Raw genomic sequence first — 19,890 nt, forward strand, 5'->3', positions numbered from 1 at the left:
GAAATGGAAATTCGTATGTGCTTGTGGTGCCTTATATTCAGAGGTTATGTTGCGTGATGTGATCGAGTACAATGTACCTGACGTCAAACTCAGAGAACAGATTTTGAAACAGTTCAATCCATCATTTCAGAAGGTAGTGCAAATACTAGTTCAGTATGATTCGGGTACCCTGTCGGCTGATAAATTTGAGCAGCCAGCCATTTCCAAAGTTGAGTCCTATGCTTGCAACCGGCACTCTCAGCGACAGCCTGCACTTGGCACGCCGCATAAACAACGCTCCACGCCGTGTAAGCAGTTCGCTAAACAGGTGGCTACACAGGCAAACAGAATGGAGTCTGGCCCTGGGTGTTATTCATGGCACAAACACCAAGACTGCTCCTCCTAACAAGCTCGGTGTTACGGCTGTTTCACGAAAGGACATGTACAACCCATCTGTTTGCAACAGATCAAACATCAGAATTCAAACAGCTCACAAAAGTCTAGCCACAAGGCAACGTTATTGATGCAATATATTCCAAGTCTGCTACAGGCATTAGAAAAATTATCAAGCGTGCACTTTCTTCATTGATACACCAGTCCAATCAACTTTTTGTTCAGCTGCTTCTTTGTGGGAAATGTGGGAAATTTCAGTTCGACACGGGTGCCTCTGTCACACCGCTAAATCGTCACACATATGAACAGTTAGGTTCCGCATGCCTGTCTAAAACTAGCACGCTACTGACGGCTTATTATGGACAAGACATTCCCACTGTCGGAAAATGTGCTTTGCCTCTCATGTATAGCTCTCATATGTGAACAGTGACTTTTACAGTGCTACATTCGCGCGATTGTGAGAACATATGAGTTTGGCCTTGATTCATTGGATTTGTTTGGCTTTCACATTCAGGGCAACGTGATGTCAATGTTTGCATTCCGTGCACAAAAGGGTGTAGCCAGCTTGCTAAAAGAATTCTCAGAATTCTTTTCTGGAAATTTAGGCAAGGCTAACAATTTTCTTGTACATATTACTTTGAAAGACAACGCTCAGCCACAATTTTGCCGCGCCAGAACTGTTCCCATTGCATGCAGGACAATGTCGCGGCTGAACGTAAAGAATTGCAAGATAGCAGAGCTCTTGCGCCCATACAAGCTAGTCAGTGGGCATGTCCACTGGTTTTGGTCCCCAAACCTTCAGATCACATTTGACTCTGTATCACCCCATAAACTGTGATTGATACTTACACATTGCTACGCCCTGAGGATCTCATGGGCAAATTAGTCGCTGGTAGCTACTTTTCCCAAATTCATTTGCGCAACGCATACCTTCAAATACCACTCCATGAAAAATTTGTAAAAGTGTGTGTAGTAAATATTCATTTGGGATTGTTTAAATGTTTGCGTTCGCCTTTTGGCAGTGCTTCCGCCCTGCCATTTTCCAACGGTATTTGTAGCTGACCGCTCACGTACTAAACTGTCCAAACTATTCAAAAAAAATGGTTCAAGTGGCTCTGAGAACTATGGGACTTAACAGCTCTGCTCATCAGTCCCCTAGAACTTAGAACTACTTAAACCTAACTAACCTAAGGACATCACACACATCCATGCCCGAGGCAGGATTGGAACCTGCGACCGTCAAACTATTCGGATGATATTGTCGTTGCAGGTCGTAAACCTGAGGAACATCTTGCAAATTTGCATGCTTTGTTTTGTGTATTATCTGATGCACGATTTAATTGTAGACTGGGCAACAGATTTTTTTAAACCTGAGTTGCAGTATCTTGATTATGTCATAAACAGTCAAGGTACACATACTCTTCAGTCACATTTGTTAGCTATACGAGATTTTCCTTTCCTCGCAATGTCACAGAATTGCAGTCAGTCTTAAGGAAAAAAGCAACTTGGCGCTCATCTTTCGAAACAAAGGGGAAATTTTTGCAACGCAAGCTATACAATGGAGTGGCGATCTGTGTCGCATTCGGTATGAACCGAATGCGACACAAATCGCCACTCCATTGTATAGCTTGCGTTGCAAAAATTTCCCCTTTGTTTGGACAGACGAGCACCAAGTTCTTTTTCAGAAGTTTAAAGTTGCATTACTCAGTGATCGCTGCTTAGTTCACTTTGAGCCTGACAAACCAGTTGTATTGATAGGTGACGCTTCTTCTTACGCCATCGCTGCAGTGATTTCGCACAGAATTGATGATAAAGACAGGCCTATCGCTTTCGCGTCAAAAGCGTTGTCCAAAGCTCAGTGTAACGAATCACAAATTGACAAGGAGGCTTTGGTTATTGTTCATGGTGTCACCAGATTTCACCAATATTTGTATGGTAGAAAATTCTACTTAGAAACAGATCACAAGCCTCTGCAGTCCTTGTTTCATCCGATGAAACCGGTTCCTGTACGAACTGCTCAAAAATTGCTAAGATGGTCTTTGTTGTTGTCTCAACACCAGTACCCGATTGTGTATAGTCCGACAGCTAAACACGGTAATACGGACGCACTTTCACGTCTTCCGATTGGCCCTGACACAGACTTAGACCTTCTGCTGTATCTTCTTGTCACATCGATACTCAGGATTCTGAACTGCTGCGATCTTTTCCATTGAACTGTAGGAAAACTGCACAGACCACGGAAGCTGATTCATATTTGAACTTTGTGGTAACATAAGTTGACACATCTTGACCTCGTTCCTTGCATAGCACAAAGAACTCGGTAGTGCTCCGATACCTTGCATATCGACAAACCTCGCTGTACAGGAAGATTGTAAGCAGCCTGTTTCTATGTTTGTATATCGACAGCGCTATAGAGTGTATTAATATCGCCGACAGGGCTCTGCGCCCTCGGCAAGAGATAATGTGGTTGGAAGGTCTAGCAGTTAGCGAGAGGTTAGAGAAAGATTTGGACATGATTTTCTTAGCAGAGACTCAGTGTTGGTTGGACATGCATTGTAAAATGACGATGGCTGTACTCGGTAATGTTTGGGTAGTGGAATTATTGACAACTATATAATTTTTGGAACTGCATGTCACACGATTAAGGTAAAAATCTTCTAAATGCATTGCTTGCTCGTCAAGAAAATCTTTTTTTTTGCTAGCCATATGCCTCCTAGTAGATACAATCTATAATATACCTATCTATTTATTTAGATGGTTGTAGATACTGCTTGCTGCAATTGCTGTAGTTCATGTTATTAATATTTTCTGTAAGGTAAGCGACCTATGAAAAAGTATGGAATATTGTTTGGAGTCCTTGCAAATTCAGGGCCATTCTTTTGTGTTAATTATTTGAAGCCATGTTTTCACTGTCTAACAGTCAGATTGTGTTAGGCTTCTATTTTGTGGGTAATAAATGAATAGGTTAGGTTTGAGTTGTCTTTGTCAGGGAAAATTCTGTAGGTCATTGTTTTAAATGACAAAAATAAGTAAAGACATAGATCCACCCAGTAAACAGACAGTAGTTCCACTCAGTCAGTTCTTGCCCAAAATAACAGTGGACAGTTACGTATGTTGATCCCTAAAGCTTTGCAAAAAGAAGTGCTGCAGTTACAGCACCAAGGACAGCAGAGGTTGTTTGAACGAAACAGTTAGCGCGTCGACACTGTACTTGGCAGCGTATGGACACCCAAACAGAACAGATGACGTCGCAGTGACACTCAAATACGGAACATCAGTCCGCTTCGAAACAAAAATTCTCTGCTTGGCTAGTCGCAGGCACCATGGCGACGTCTAAACATTAACTTAGTGGGACCCTTTTGGAACACTGTTTGGTTGAGTGTGATTGACTCGTACAGCAAGTTTCCTTTTGATGTGGCAATGAACTCCAAAATTCACGTGTTAAAACTTTGTGCTCGACTGAGACTCGAACTAGGGGAAATTTGCCTTTCGCGGGCAAGTGCTCTACCATCTGAGCAACGCAAGCACGACTTTCGACCTGTCCTTACCGCTTTCCTTCTGCTAGTGCCTCGTCTCCTACTTTCCAAACCTTACAGAAGCTCTCCATAGAACCTTGCAGAACTGGCAGTCCAGAAAGAAAGGAAATTGTTGAGACATGGCTCAGGCACAGCCTAGGGGATGTTTCCTGAATGAGATTTTCACTCTTCAGCGGAGTGTGCGCTGATATGAAACTTCCTGGCAGACTAAAACTGTGTAGCGGACCGAGAGTGGAGCTCAGGACCTTTGACTTTCGCGGGCAAGTGCTCTACCGTCTACCATCTACCGTCTACATATCAGTGAACACTCCACTGCAGATTAAAAGTCTCATTCTGGAAAGATCGCCCAGGCTGTGGCTAAGGCATGTCTCCGCAATATCCTTTCTTTCAGGAGTGCTAGTTCTACGACGTTCGCAGGAGAGCTTCTGTAAAGTTTGTAAGGTAGGAGACGAGGTACTGGCCGAGGTAAAGCTGCGAGGACGGGGCGTGAGTCGTGCTTGGGTAGCTCAGATGGTAGAGCACTTGCCCGCGAAAGCAAAGGCCCCGAAATCGAGTGTCGGCCCGGCACACACTTTTAATCTGCCAGGAAGTTTATCCGGCCGCGGTGGCCGAGCGGTTCTATACCCTTCAGTCCGGAACCGCGCGACTGCTACAGTCGCAGGTTCGAATCCTGCGTCGGGCAGGGATGTGTGTTATGTCCTTAGTCAGGTTGAAGTATTTACAAGTTGTAGGGGAATGATAACCTCAGATGTTAAGCACCATATTGCTCAGAGCCATGTAAACCAGGAAGTTTATATCAGCGGACACTCCGCTGCAGAGTGAAAATCTCATTCTGGGAACTTCCCCCAGGCTGTAGCTAGGCCATGTCTCCGCAATATCCTTTCTTTCAGGAGTGCTAATTCTGCAAGTTTCGCTGGAGAGCTTCGGTAATATTTGGAAGGTAGGAAAGGAGGTAGTGGCAGAAGTACCACTGTGAGGAGAGGACATGAGCAGTGCTTGGGTAGATCAGTTCCTCAGTCCGGCTTTCGCCGCCGTGCAGTGCGGACGTGTTGTTGTTTCGCCTGCAGAGCGCGCGCGCTCGCTGTTGTTCACGTTTCAGCGGCCGTCACTTACGTGTCGCTTATGTGCACTAGAACCATGGCCAACTGTTTTATAAAATCAACACTACGATTCAACTTCTGCAACGACTACGCACGACCAAAGGCCTTGGAGGTGGAACGCTTCCTACGCGTCGTTGCTAAGATCCAATCCTCCGACATCTTTGGCTTCCATTTGTTCATATTGAGCAGTACGGTGTACGTCAAAGTCGTCAACGACGCGGTATGTGAAAGAACACTTCGTGACACCCAGCATGGATTGCGCTTTTGCCATGCCGACGGTAATGTCGGAGCGGTCACTGTCGACCATGCCGGCTTGGGAATGCGCACCATACGAGTTTTCGAACTCCCGTTCGAGCTCCCGGCGGAAGATTTTATCGCGGCTTTTCGCCCATATGGAACCGTACATGGCCACACGACCGAACGCTGTGCGCAATTCCACACGTACCCCGTTCTTAACGGTGTACGGCAGATCACCATCGATCTCCATCGTCATGTGTCATCTTACCTGCAAATTAGTGGGAGCCGCGCGGTTGTCATATACGACGGCCATCGCAAGACCTGTTCCGGGTGCGGCAAAGAAGGCCACCTCAGATCTGAGTGTCTTCAGCGACTAATCACTCAATTGCCAGCCGCTACCGTGGCACCTGCAGCTCCGACGACTGTTTTACCGATCACCTACGCGTCGGCGCTCTCTTCTCCTCCCACCGGCCGCCAGCCGTCGGACCATGTATCGGTGACCCTTCCGACCCGACGAGACCTCGGAGAACCTACACGACGATACGAATGACGAGAACATGAGGCCGACTGTGGCTGTGTCGATGCCTACCCTACTGGCTCGCCCAGGTGCTCCTGCACCAAATGCCTCCACCGTAGCGACTGCCGCCGAGACGTCCTCCGCCCCTACGACCATAATGGAACGTACCACCATCACAACGACAGCGCTTTCAATGGTGTGGAATGAGGACGTCGATGAGGACCTGGACCACACGCTGGGAACAGTGTTACCCCAGACGGAAGCATCGTTACGCCGCTGATAACGCCGTCATGTGGCGTACGGCACGACTCGCCGTTGCCTCGCCCCTCTTCATCCTCCGAACCCACCGAACCTCTCGAATAGCGACGCTCAACACTAATACCATTAGCTCACCTGTGAAACTTCAACTGCTGCGAGAGATGACGTCGACATTGCACTACTACCGGAAGTACACTTGGCTTGACTTCCAGACGTCGCGGGATATAACACTTATCCTTCTCCTGGTGACCACCTGGGACGCGGCGTAGCAATCTACGCCAGAGAAGGTATTCCAGTGGCCGATATCACATACCTTCCATCTGCCAGAGGCATGGCAGTCACCGTCATGGCGACGCGTATCGTCAACATTTACACTCCGTCAGGCTCCAACCGCAGACGCGACAGGGCACTCTTCTACTCAGAAGAAATCGCTCCTTTGTTTCTTGGACGCAGCAACCATTAATTGCTTGGGGGTGATTTTAATTGTCTTACACTCTAAAGATCAAGTGCCCCCCTACAACACCTGTCAAGAACTGCGTCTTGTCGTCCGAGATCTGTTGCTCCGCGACACTTGGGAAGTTCAGCACGGCAACGCGCCTGGACACCCTTACCAGACGAGTTACTCCGCGAGCCGCCTTGATAGAATTTACGTCTCTCGGGAACTCACATCTGCAGTTCTGCAGGTGCATAACTTTGGCCCCTGGCCTTTTCGGACCACTGCTCCTACATCTGCAACATTCTCTTCCCCAAGCAAGTTTCGGCGTGCACTCCAAACCATCCGCACGACGGTGCGACAGAATCTTCTCCGATGACTCGATTCTTCACAACGTGTCCTATACCTCAATGAACATGGGGCGTCCAGAATGGTCCACATCGCACAGGTCCTCCCGCTGCCACCAACTATTGGACGCTGCTTCCAGGCTGCCTTCGGATACTTTCTTACGGACGGTAAGCTTTAAGGTCCGCTAGGATACGCTCACCGTTCCCCCGCGAGCGGGAGGCCTCGGCCTTGTCAATGTGCGACTCCGAGCGGCGTCCTTGTACATGCCCACCATGCACAAGCAGTGGCGCGGGGGCACCTCCATTACGCGCAACTTGCTGGAAATTCTTGTGCTCGCGACCATAACCCCATCAGTACCAGTCGGGCACATGAATAACCATCTGACGCACATTTCTGATTTCATCGCCTACTTCAGTTATGATCACTCACTTACCGACCACTCGCTCTCCTCGACCTAAGGATTTTTACACCCCACTGATTCGTTCCATATCCAGCAACAATATCAAACTCGGACATCCGTCCAATCGGTGACCCACGGTTTGGCGTCATATCCACCAGCCTTTTCTTCCCTCCAACGTCCGGGCAACATGGCACCAAGTCGTGAATGAAAAATTCGCTACAAATCATCGTCTTCACGCCATCGGACTAACGGACTCCCCACTTTGTTCCATTTGACACCTCGTGGATGACGATGTCCATCAAATGACTTGTGCTGCCACAAGTGACGTCTGGAAACTTGCCCGACAGTTCGTTGCCTGTTACCTACGCGTTCCCCTGGACTCGATTTACCCATGGACTTTTATCCATCGTGAGAATACTTATTTCCCCGCCACCAAAAATGAGCCGATTGTATGGGTCAATGGATGGACGATCACCTACATGTATAATGATGGCGACAAATCACGCCTTGATTTCTGGCAGTACTTACAAACCATCCACAGTGAAGTCGAACACCGACCGCGCTACCGCGCCTTTTTCGCCAGTTACCTACATGCGACCTTTACGTAATCCCCGCTCAGTTGGATGGTGTCACACGCCGACAGCACTCCCGCCCTTCCTGCTGAGATCTGAGACTCCCCGCGCTACTTTCTATGTTGTAACCCACAGTGGAGTAGGCGCATGGACACGCGCCTCCTTTCTTTTATGCACTATACCAGAACACACTGGTTTTTCCCTCACTGCACTGTATATTGCTTCACACCTCTTAGCTTACATCAGTAATATTATTCTTTTTTTCCTACACCTTGTTCATAAGAAAAAAAAATGCTCGCCTTTTACGAGTATAATGTCTTGGGTTATTTTCGCCGGAAGGATGGCATTTCTGTTGTATTTAAGTTTGTATCAGTAAAGATCCTTTGTTCATTTACCCTGTTCCTGGTAAAAAAAAATACTAATAAAATAAAATAAAAATAAATCTAAAAGCTCCTTTGAAGGAGTCTTGCTGACTGTAACGTTTTTACCCCTTCTGTGAAAGAGCTACAAGCAGTCAGATCACACATCTATAAGGAAATCGCAAGAAAATACTTTCGGCTCATAGTGCAATGGTGGAAAACATACAATGCTGCACAACAGGTAACTCCTCTTTCCGCTGCTGACAAGCAAATAAAAAAAATAATAATAAATAAACAAAAGAAGAAAACATTTTTAAAAAAGTTGGTAGAGCGCTTGCCCGCGAAAGGCAAATGTCCCGAGCTCCAGTCTCGGTCCGGCACACAGTCTTAATCTGCCAGGAAGTTTCATATCGGCGCACACTCCGCTGCAGAGTGAAAATCTCATTCTGGAATTCAAATGTTTTCCTCTATTTTTTTGTCTCGAAGATTTACCTCATGTCCTTATGTCCGACAATAGCCCTCAGTTCATGTCACATGAATTTGAAATATCTGTGAACGCAATGGCACACAGCAGCTAACTAGTGCACCGCTCCACCCACGGTCAAATGGCGAAGCGCAACGTTTTGTCAAGCAGGAGGTGGCCGAGCTCCGTTCCGCACACACCAGGGGTAAAGCACTGCAACTGTTTCTCGCCTCCTATTGTTTGCATGCACGAGATGGACCATCGCCGGCGGAACTGCTTCACGCCGCCGCCACCGGACACTGCTTACCTGCTCCACCCTCTTCAGCATCCGGCGCAGGAGGAAGACCGCAAGTATCGCTTTGTGATACAGGATATTGTCTTCTATAAGATTTTTAGCGGAAGCAGACGATGGGTGCGAGGCCACATCGCCCGTCGACTTGACGCTTGCATGTATCTCATCTCAGGTACAGACAGCTTGTAGCACCAGCATCACAATAAAATTCACTTCTGTCATGTGCACGGTGATCCCTCTGTGTCTTCCCCCAGATTCATGGGTACCGAGGATAGCGCGGCCTTCGGAGCCAACCGCCAGAGGGCGTCACCACGAAAGCGCGAGACGATCCCACGGAGGCGGAGCCTTCGCCTCCTCCGCCTCCTCCCGTTCTACCGATGGCTCTGGACCCGACCACACAGCAGCAGCCGACACCTTCACCATCTGCTTACTGATCTCCGGGGATGGACGTGTACCCTTCTGGTCATTTTCCGGGGGCCATTTCCGCCAGAGCGAAGGCCAGATGGCGGTGTACGACCAGAAGATTGTCGTCCCCTGCTGCCACAACGTCTGGTCCAATGCAGCTCCCTCCTGCTGCTGTCCCTCACTGTTGTCACGCTCCCTATACGACGACTGTCCATCCCTTTTGAGGGGAATGGGGAGGGGGGGGGGGAAGAGGAATACACGTCGGCCTTGAACGTAACAGCAGAGAAGCCTGTGAGGCGACGTCAGCCAAAAGTACACTGACTAGCACCGCACATCCACGGGATCGTCCCCGATAGGAAGAGAATACAAGCGCCGCTCTGCGCTAGCCGCAACCTCACCAGAAGACAAGCGACTTGTCAACAGTATTACTTGCTTGCAAGGAAATTACATAATAGAAGTTACAGTAAGGAAGCCACGCGTGAAGCGTTCAGTGAATTCGAAAGTAAAATTCTATGTACCGACTTGACAGAAAATCCTAGGAAGTTCTTGTCTTACGTTAAATCAGTAAGTGGATCGTGACAGCATATCTAGACACTCTGGGATGATGATGGCACTGAAACAGAGGATGACACGCCTAAAGCTTAAATACTAAACACCTTTTTCCAAAGCTGTTTCACAGAGGAAGACCGCACTGCAGTTCCTTCTCTAAATCCTTTCACGAACGAAAAAATGGCTGACTTCGAAATAAATGTCCAAGGAATAGAAAAGAAACTGAAATCACTCAACAGAGGAAAGTCCACTGGACCTGATGGGATACCAATTCGATTCTACACAGAGGACGCCCCCCTTCTAACAGCCTTGTACCGCAAGTCTCTAGAGGAACGAAAGGATCTGAATGATTGAAAAAGAGCACAGATATTCCCAGTTTTCAAGAAGGGTCGCCGAGAATATGCCCAAAACGATAGGTCTATATCTCTGACATCGATCTGTTGTAGAATTTTACAACAGGTTTTTTGCTCGCGTATCACGTTACTTCTGGAAACCCAGAATCTACTCTGTAGGAATCAATATACATTCCGGAACAGCGATCGTGTGAGACCCAATTCGCTTTATTTGTTCATTAGACCCAGATAATATTAGATACAGGCTCGCTGGTAGATGCCATTTTCCTTGACTTCCGGAAGGCGTTCGATACAGTTCCGCACTGTCGCCTGATAAACAAAGTAAGAGCTTACGGAATATCAGGCCACCTGTGTGCATGGATTGAAGAGTTTTTAGAGAATAGAACATAGTATGTTGTTCTCAATGGAGAGACGTCTACAGACGTTAAAGTAAACTCTGGTGTCCCACAGGGGAGTGTTATGGGACCATTGCTTTTCACAATATAAATAAAGGACCTATTAGATAGTGTCAGATGTTCCGTGTTGCTTTTCGCGGATGATGCTGTAGTATACAGAGAAGTTTCAGCATTAGAAAATTGCAGTGAAATGCAGGAAGATCTGCAGCGGATAAGCACTTGGTGCAGGGAGTGGCAACTGACCCTCAACGTAGACAAATGTAATGTGTTGCGAATACATAGAAAGAAGGATCCTTTATTGTATGATTCTATGATAGCGGAACAAACACTAGTAGCAGTTACTTCTATAAAATATCTGGGAGTATGCGTTCGGAGCGATTTGATGTGAAATGATCATATAAAATTTACGGTTGGTGAGGCGGGTGCCAGGTTGAGATTCATTGGGAGAGTCCTTAGAAAATGTAGTCCATCAACAAAGGATGTTGCTCACAAAACACTCGTTCGACCTATACTTCAGTATTGCTCATCAGTGTGGGATCCGTACCAGGTCGGAAGATAAAAAGAAGAGCGGCGCGTTTCGTCGCATGGTTATTTGGAAAGCGTGATGGAGGTGCTTAGCAAACTCAAGTGGCAGACTCTGCAAGAGAGGCGCTCTTCTTCGCGGTGTAGCTGGCTGTCCAGGTTTCGAGAGGGTGCGTTTCTGGATGAGGTATCGAATATATTGCTTCCCCCTACTTATACCTCCCGAGGAGATCACGAATGTAAAATTAGAGAGATTCGAGTGCGCACGGAGGCTTTCCGGCTGTCCTTCTTCCCGCGAACCATACGCGACTGGAACAGGAAAGGGAGGTAATGACAGTGGCACGTAATGTGCCCTGCGCCACACGCCGTTGGGTGGCTTGCGGAATATATATGTAGATGTAAATGTAGTACCGCTAAGATAAGTATTGTCAATTCAATTTACTGTAACAAACTTCATTAATCTGTTTCACTTGTTTTCTAGGTAACCGAGAAAACAGCTTCCTAGACACCGTATATTAGACGACACGACACTCAGTATCAGATCTTTTACCAAGACTGTCTGTTAATTTAGAGAGGATACAACAAAAACAGCATTAAGATAAATAAATTCTGGTAAAGCTGCTCCTTGAACAAACATTTCCAAAATGCACGAACGGAAAACAGCTAAGAGGGAATCATGTCTGTACAAAGCCTGTACTGAGTGCTGTGAAGTATTACGTGGTTACTAATGTTTCAAGAAGGAAGCTACCCTCACTGTATACCGCCTTTTATTTGCAGTGATTGGAAGAGGCCTCTTTCTTCGACTTTGATGCAGACAGGGCTGTGAAAAGCGTGATGAGAGCAAGGAGAGTGCCTGACGTGATTAATATTTCTCCTCTTCAATGTAAGAACTGCTTTTCAGATCGAAAAATTAGTCTGAGAGCCATTATTCGGTCCTTTCAAAAAGGAGAAGGCCCTCGAAATCGTACGATGAAAGGACTGAAGGGAGCTCAAAAGAAGCGTGCAACCGAAGACCTAATTCGGCCGGCCACTTCCGATACTATTGAGCGCTACGTGGTGAGAACACTAACACAAACAGTTAGCTCTATGAACCGCGGGAGCCAATTCTAATATCTGTCTCTGTTTAATATATTCATCTGTGGAAAGTGAATTACTCGCTTTTTCAGTATCCTACTCGTTGAAGAACTGGCTACTGATTGATACGACACAGCACCTAAATACTAAGTTGAGTTGAATTTGATTTAGGGCAGTAACGCACAAAATAAAATGTTAAGATATTATCAATCGAAGTCCAGAAATACGCTATCAAAAACAGCTTGTTGTAGGTCTGTATTCGTCTATAGAAGCAGAAATAACATTTTCCGGCGTTGTTCACCCTTCAGTGATTATGTATACTCAGTTTTCTAAAGTACGCTCGCTGCACTTAATAATTTCCCTCTTGTTCCTTCTACGTGAGTGAAAATACTGATAAATGCTGCGTACTCGAGAAAATTAACGAGTTACTGTAGTCTTGGACGCATGAAAAGGCTTTCGGTTCGTTTCGCTCCCATCATCGCTATTTTGATTAGCCCCGATGTCTTTTATGAGGTGAAAATTTGAGCTGCAGATAACATGTAACGACTAATGAGAGTTCATACATTACTGATTTTCTTGCGTCATGTTTTAACGCACATTTTATTTTGTATGATTAAAAGTAGCCGTTCCTAGAGGAAAGAGAAAATACTACCAATTACGGAAATTGCTCTTAACAGTATATTGAATTTGTGTTCGAAGTTCCCAGAGAACATATCTAAAACTAATGAAAACCAATATTGTCGTTCGAGCGAAATCAATACAAATCTTTCCCTTTACTCACAGAAAACAGAGGAACATGACATCGGTATTTCTTTATTCCTTTTCAGACGGAAAAAAATGTTCCACCCTCATTGAATTAATTTGTGCTGTAATATTTTCTGAAAGGGACGCATAGATCTCTCGATTTAAAAAAGGAATTCATCTATAGCTTTCTATCCAAATATGTCACTATTAGAAGAACGAGATTTGAAAACGTGTAAATAATAACACAGCTTGCAATCTCTATGCGTTTATTGTTTCTGATAGTGTATGGGAGAAAAACCAATAACTATCGGCTGGAGAAAGATTTCTAATCTTACGTAACCTAACGTAACAGTATGACAGTATTAACATTTTAACTGCTCTGATACAGTCTTCAAGGAAGGTCGTAGTAAACTGAGTAAAGGTCATTATTTGTATTTTGGCGTTCTTACTGGTTAGTTTTCAGACTGTTCCGTAAATTATGAATAAAAAATGTAGCACTTTAAAGCGATAACGCCGTCTCATACAAAGCTATTGAAGTCAGGATGCATTATTTTAAGGGTAAGTTAAAAGAGATGGTTTGGGATGAGGCACACACTATGTGATAAAAAGTATCCGGACACTCTCAGAAACAAACGTTTTTGATATTATATGCATTATTATGCGACCTATTGCCAGGTACTTCACATCAGCGACCTCAATAGTCGTCAGACATTCTGAGAGAGCTGCTCCGCGGAACTCACAAACTTCCAACGTGGTCAGGTGACTGCCTGCACGCGAGATTGCTACAATCCTAAACATTCCGAGGTCCTCTGTTTCCGATGTGATACTGAAGTGAAATCGTGAAGGGACACGTACAGCGTTTGTTGACTGACAGAAACCGCTGATAGTTGGAGAGGGTCGTAATGTGTAATAGGCAGACATACTTCCAGACAAACACACAGGAATCAAGCTGCATCAGAATCCACTGAAAATACTATGACAGTTCGGCAGGACGTGAGATAACTTGGACTTCATGGTCGAATGGCTGTTCATAAGCCACATATCACGCCTATGACGCCAGTAAATACCAAAAGACGCGTTGCTTCGTGTAAGGAGCTTAAAAATTGAACGATTAAACAGTGGAAGAACGTTGTGAAGAGTGATGAATCACGGTACACAATGTGGCGATCCCATGGCAGTGTGTTGGTATGGCGAATTGGCGGTGAAAATCATCTGCCAGAGTGTGTAGTGCCAACAGGAAAATTAGGAGGTGGTGGTGTTATGGTATGGTCGTGTTTTTCATGGAGGGAGATTGCACTCCCTATTGTTTTGCGTCCTACTATCACTACACAGGCCTATTTTAATGTTTTGATCACCTCCTTTCTTCCCATTGTTGAAGAGGAATTCGGGGATGGCGACTACATCTTTCAACACGATTGAGCTCCTGTTAACAATGCATGGCCTGTGTCGGAGTAGCTGAAAGCCTTCTACTTACGTTTCAAATCTAGACTTTAATAATAAAATGGGAAGGTACTGTTAATCAGAACTCATGCAGAAGTTGTGATCTAAATAACAATAGATTTATTCATATTTAACAAGACAACAAAAATGACTAAAGAAACGTCACACAGACATATTTATTTGACAAACGCTTTCTGAATGAAGCGATGGATTTCCACAATCTATTAATGGCTCGCACCCGAAAAATGCAAGTACGCGGTCTCGCGTTCGATTAATTCGGAACACAGGCACTTTCCTACGAGCCTCTAAAACCCCGGTGGATTCCAGTGTGCAGGTGGACCCGTTTGCTGGTGTGTAAAACCACTTTGACTCCGTGCCACGACTATGCATGGCAGAATAAGTCAAATGCTTAGACGGCCGACTCAAGACAAATAAGTACACCAACGCATCACTGACTTCGTGCGTAGTGTTAGAAGCAGTAACTCTGGCGGTTGAGAAGGTGACTGGCGCAGGCTGTATATGGCACCCTAGCAAACGAATAAGTCTCACCGTTTAGGTAGAGAAATGCAGTTCTTTACTGGCGAAGCGCCAGTACAAGAGTGAGCGTTTCTTTCTCTCCGCTTTTCTCCTCAGCTCGGTAGCAAGGCATATTTACATCTTAGGCTTTCTTCACTTTAGCACAATTCAATCACGAGTTGAAGCGTGGCATTCGAAGGTAGTAGAGAGCCCTTTGGTCTGCATACACTGATTTCACCAATCAGAGATTTTCAAGTTAATTTGGATAAAAGGAAAATAGATTCAGCTTCGCGGCCTCTTTCCCGTGCATTTACGCTGTGTTTTTTGCTAACAACATTACCAAGATGGAACCACATCTGTCCATATAAAGCTTGTTATCTCCCCTGTTGTGTCCATTTCAAAGATTCCAAAGAACGGCCATAAACTCGCTAAAGATTTGTGCTTTCACAAATATGTTTCGTAACAGAGTCTTGACGTCTGGATGCCAGTGACCTGTCACGCGCAAATCAGTTGTTTTGTCAGCTTTCTGCCTAATAAGGGCTCATCCTCTGCTTTATTGCTGGTCTACAATGCGGCGGCCATTACAGCGACGACTTCCCAACGCTGGTCACTCTACCCCGTACGCTTCTGCCTCCCGACCAACGTCAACCAACGAGCCTGCACAATGAGACCGCAGAACTCGGCCATCCGGAAATGCTTCCACCCATATTCCGCAAAAAAAAAAAGAAAAAAACGCGCTTGCCTCGGCGCACCATCGCCGTGATGCTGTACCGCAGTCAATTAAATCAGCACAAAGTTTACTGTTATTCCCTTTCTAGAGCACGCAAGCAAGCGCAGTAACTACTGCCCACCATTTCATCAAGATGTATGAAGTCAAATCGCTATAAAGATCACATTACCTAACAACATGAAGCGACAGAATCAGAAGTGAGAGGGCCCTGCAATCTCTCATGGTTACACGACAATAACATCCCTGTAATGGGCTGGCCTACAGAGGTCTGACCTAAATCCAATAGAACACCTTTGGGATGTTTTAGAACGCCGAATTCATGCCAGGCCTCACCGAGCAACATCGATACCTCTCCTCGGTGCAGTACCCCATGAAGAATTGGCTGTCATACCCCAAGAAATTCCAGCACCTGAATGAACGTATGCCTGCAAGAGTGAAAGCTGTCATCGAGGCTAAGGGTGGGCCAACACCATACTGAATTCCAGCATTATCATTTTCACCCAGGTCCCTGGATACTTTTGATTACATAGTGTGTTGTGCCATGGTAGGTACGTGTCAATATTCGAAAGTACATGTCCTAACAAGTTAACCAGAAGACCCATTCGAGAAGTAAGCCATGTACAATTAAGGGAATTAAAATGTCATGTAAGAGGAAGAGGGAAATATGTTTAAAGGTCAGAGTAAGTCGGTATCTGACTCTGCTTCCATGCTATAAATATACTTTATTTATTTTAAGGAAAGTCATTAAAATGTCCAGATGTATGTTCATTGTGACAGAACTAAATAAAAAATCAACATTAAAATTATGTGGCAAATTGTCAAATGGGAGACAGGACAGCCAGTCAGTGTATAATGTACTACAACAATTAAAATAAATGACCATAACACCAACGCCTCCGATGACGTTCGCCGGGCATTCGCCATACCTACACCCTGCCATCGGATAGCCACACTGAGTACCGTGATTCGTCACTCCACACAACATTTACTCCACTGTTCAGTCATCCAAAGTCTACGCTCCTTGCACCAGACGAGGCATTTGCTGACTAATGAGAAGCCTCTCTACCATGAAATCCAAGTTTTCTCACCTTCCACAAAACTGTCATGGTGCTTGCAGCGGATCCTGACGCAGTTTGGAATTCCTGTGAGATGGTCTTAATAGGTGTCTACTTATTACACATTACGAACCTTTTCAACTGTTAGCGGTCTCTGTCAGTCAACAGACGAGGTCACCCTATACGCTTTTGTGCTGTAGGAGCCCCTTGACGTTTCCACTTCACTATCACATCAGAAACTGTGGACGAAGGGATGTTTATAAGTGTGGAAATCTATCGTATTGACGTTTGACGCAAGTGACACAAATAACCTGAACACGTTCGAAGTCAATGAGTTTCACGGAGCGCCCCATTCTGCTCTCTTACGGTGTATAATAACTACTAAGGTCGCTGATATGGAGTAGGTGGCAGTAGGTGGCAGCACAATGCACCTAACATGATAAATGTATATCATTGGGGGTGCCCGGAAACTTTTGATCACATAGTGTATATGGTCCCCTGGTTGTGGAAAAAATTTAACCATTGAATTCTGTCAGACGATTAGGCCATTTCTGTCACATATTTTGATATTCACAATCTCACGCAGCGAAGACCTATCTGGCAGGGAGCACAATCTCACCAGGCAAGTAACGGCCAAATCCAAATAAGTTTAATTATATTTACATCACATAAAAATACTTTTTTGTGAAACTTCCTGGCAGATTAAAACTGTGTGCCGGACCGAGACTCTAACTCGGGACCTCTGCCTTTCGCGGGCAAGTGCTCTACCAACTGAGCTACCCAGGCAAAACTCACGCCCTATCCTCACAGCTTTACTTGTGCCACTGTCTCGTCTCCTACCTTCCCAACTTTACAGAAGCTGTCCTGCGAACCTTGCAGAACTAGCAGTCCTGAAAGAAAGGATATTGCGGAGACATGGCTTAGCCACAGCCTGGGGGATGTTTCCAGAATGAGATTATCACTCTGCAGCGGCGTTTGCGCTGATACGAAACTTCCTGGCAGATTAAAACTGTGTGCCGGACCGAGAGTCGAACTCGGGACCTTTGCCATTCGCGGGCCGGTGCTCTACCATCTGAGCTACCGAAGCACGACTCACGCCCGGTACGCACAGCTTTACTTCTGCCAGTATCCGTCTCCTACCTTCCAAACCTTACAGAAGCTCTCTTGCGAACCTTGCACAACTAGCACTCCTGGAAGAAAGAATATTGCGGAGACATGTCTTAGCCACAGCCTGGGGATGTTTCCAGAATGAGATACTTTTTTCTGATTTGTTGTCAGTCTCTATGTCAGACTGTAGGGTCTACTGTCTTTTACTGGTATCAAAGACTTAGGCTTCTAAGTGAGTGAAATCATATGATTCAGTTATTTATGTCACACGCCTTGGTAATTGAAAACTCTTCCAAAACCTATAGACGAACTATTTATATACATAGAATAATGATGTTCGTACTGAACCCCCAGAGCGCAAGTATTACACTCAGGCGCCAGGCTTTCCTTTCCTTGAATTTCATTTTGTTATTGAAAAGGTATAAGACATGGTTTTTGTTGACAACATTGCCACTACCGCTGTTGTACTTCTGTACCTGTATTATTATACCCAAAAAGTAGTGCCTCAGTATTAATGACACTTCATATAGAACTTACAACCATTTGGTTCCCTATTATGGCGCTTACAATGTTCTTTTGTTTGAGTCATCAATCTTCTGGCTGCTTTTATATGGATCGCCACAATTTCCCCTCCTGTGCCAACCTCTTGATCTCTGGGTAGCACGTGCAACATACGCCCTCTGTTATCTGCTGGATATATTCCAATCTCTGCGTTCCTCTACAGTTTTCGCCTACTACAACAACCTCTAGTACCACAGAAGTGATTCCTTGATATCTTAATAGGTGCTCTATCATCCTGCCCTTCTCCTTGTCAACTTTTCCCACACGTTCCTCGACTGTCCAATTCTGTGCAGAATCTCCCCACTCCTTACCTTGTCAGTCCCTCTAATTTTAAAAATTCGTCTAAATCACCACATTTCAAATCCTTCGATTCCCTTCTGTTCCGGTTTTCCCACAGTCCATGTTTCACTACCATAGAATACTCTTCTCCAAACGTACATTCTCAGATATTTCTTCCTCAAATTATGAGCATAGTAAATTATTTATTTTATACTGTTTTTCATTAGTTTTTGTAGTGATTGGATTAGCCTGTCATTCACATAAATTTTCTCAGCATGTTATAGTCTTAGGTGGAGATTTCAATTTACCAGATATAGACTGGGACACTCAGATGTTTATGACGGGTGGTAGGGACAGAGCATCAAGTGACATTATACTGAGTCCACTATCCGAAAATTACCTTGAGCAATTAAACAGAGAATTGTAACTACTGTAATTTCGAAAGTTTGTCTGCCTGAAAATGTACTGTTGTCCCAAACATATTGCAACAAACGATGTATTTCTATCGCTGCTCCTTTAGTTTGTATTGCCGTTTCAAATATACCGGTCATTTTTCAAAGACCCTGTACCTGGACTACTGGTAGGAGTCATGTCTCTTGTGTTATTTGGTGTAAATTGCTGATTACAATAGTACTTCTCCATCCACCTGTATGCAACAGCATTTTATTCTGCACTGAGGAGCAGAAGGTATTTTTCTCTCCCTTTTCTCCTTGAATTGCGAGTATAGTGGACAAAATAACATACAACATACTTGGTACAGGAGTATTTTCATTTTAAATTTTCAGCATAGCTGCGCTTCAGCAACGGTGAACATAAAAACTTCATAGAACCCTAACATAACAAGGATTCACTTTCAGGATTAAATGTGATTAACCCTTTACCATGGTTTCGCAAATATAAATTTGCCTTCTTCAGAAGAAAACTGGACCTGTAGAATCACACACAAAGAAACACGAATGTGGAAGTCATAAGTACTAGACAAGAGCCTTATGGCTCCCAAATCTTTCGTAATATGCGAGTCTACCAGTCTATTTCCTTCTGAAGAACACAAACCACCGTAAAGGGTTAAGAAACCTTAAATTCGGCAACTGGTGGAATGATATTTTTCAATCATAATTTGATATGCGTCACGCTAATAGTACCTTAGAGTCATGTACTATAAAAAATTTCTGATTATGAGAATATTGAAGGGTGATGTGTTTTAATTGTTAAAAACCATCCAAACGCTAAAATTGGACAAAATACTTACTTTAAAATTCAAGACAACCGGTTT

Source organism: Schistocerca gregaria, chromosome 1 (assembly GCF_023897955.1).
Source record: "Schistocerca gregaria isolate iqSchGreg1 chromosome 1, iqSchGreg1.2, whole genome shotgun sequence".
NCBI lineage: Eukaryota > Metazoa > Arthropoda > Insecta > Orthoptera > Acrididae > Schistocerca > Schistocerca gregaria.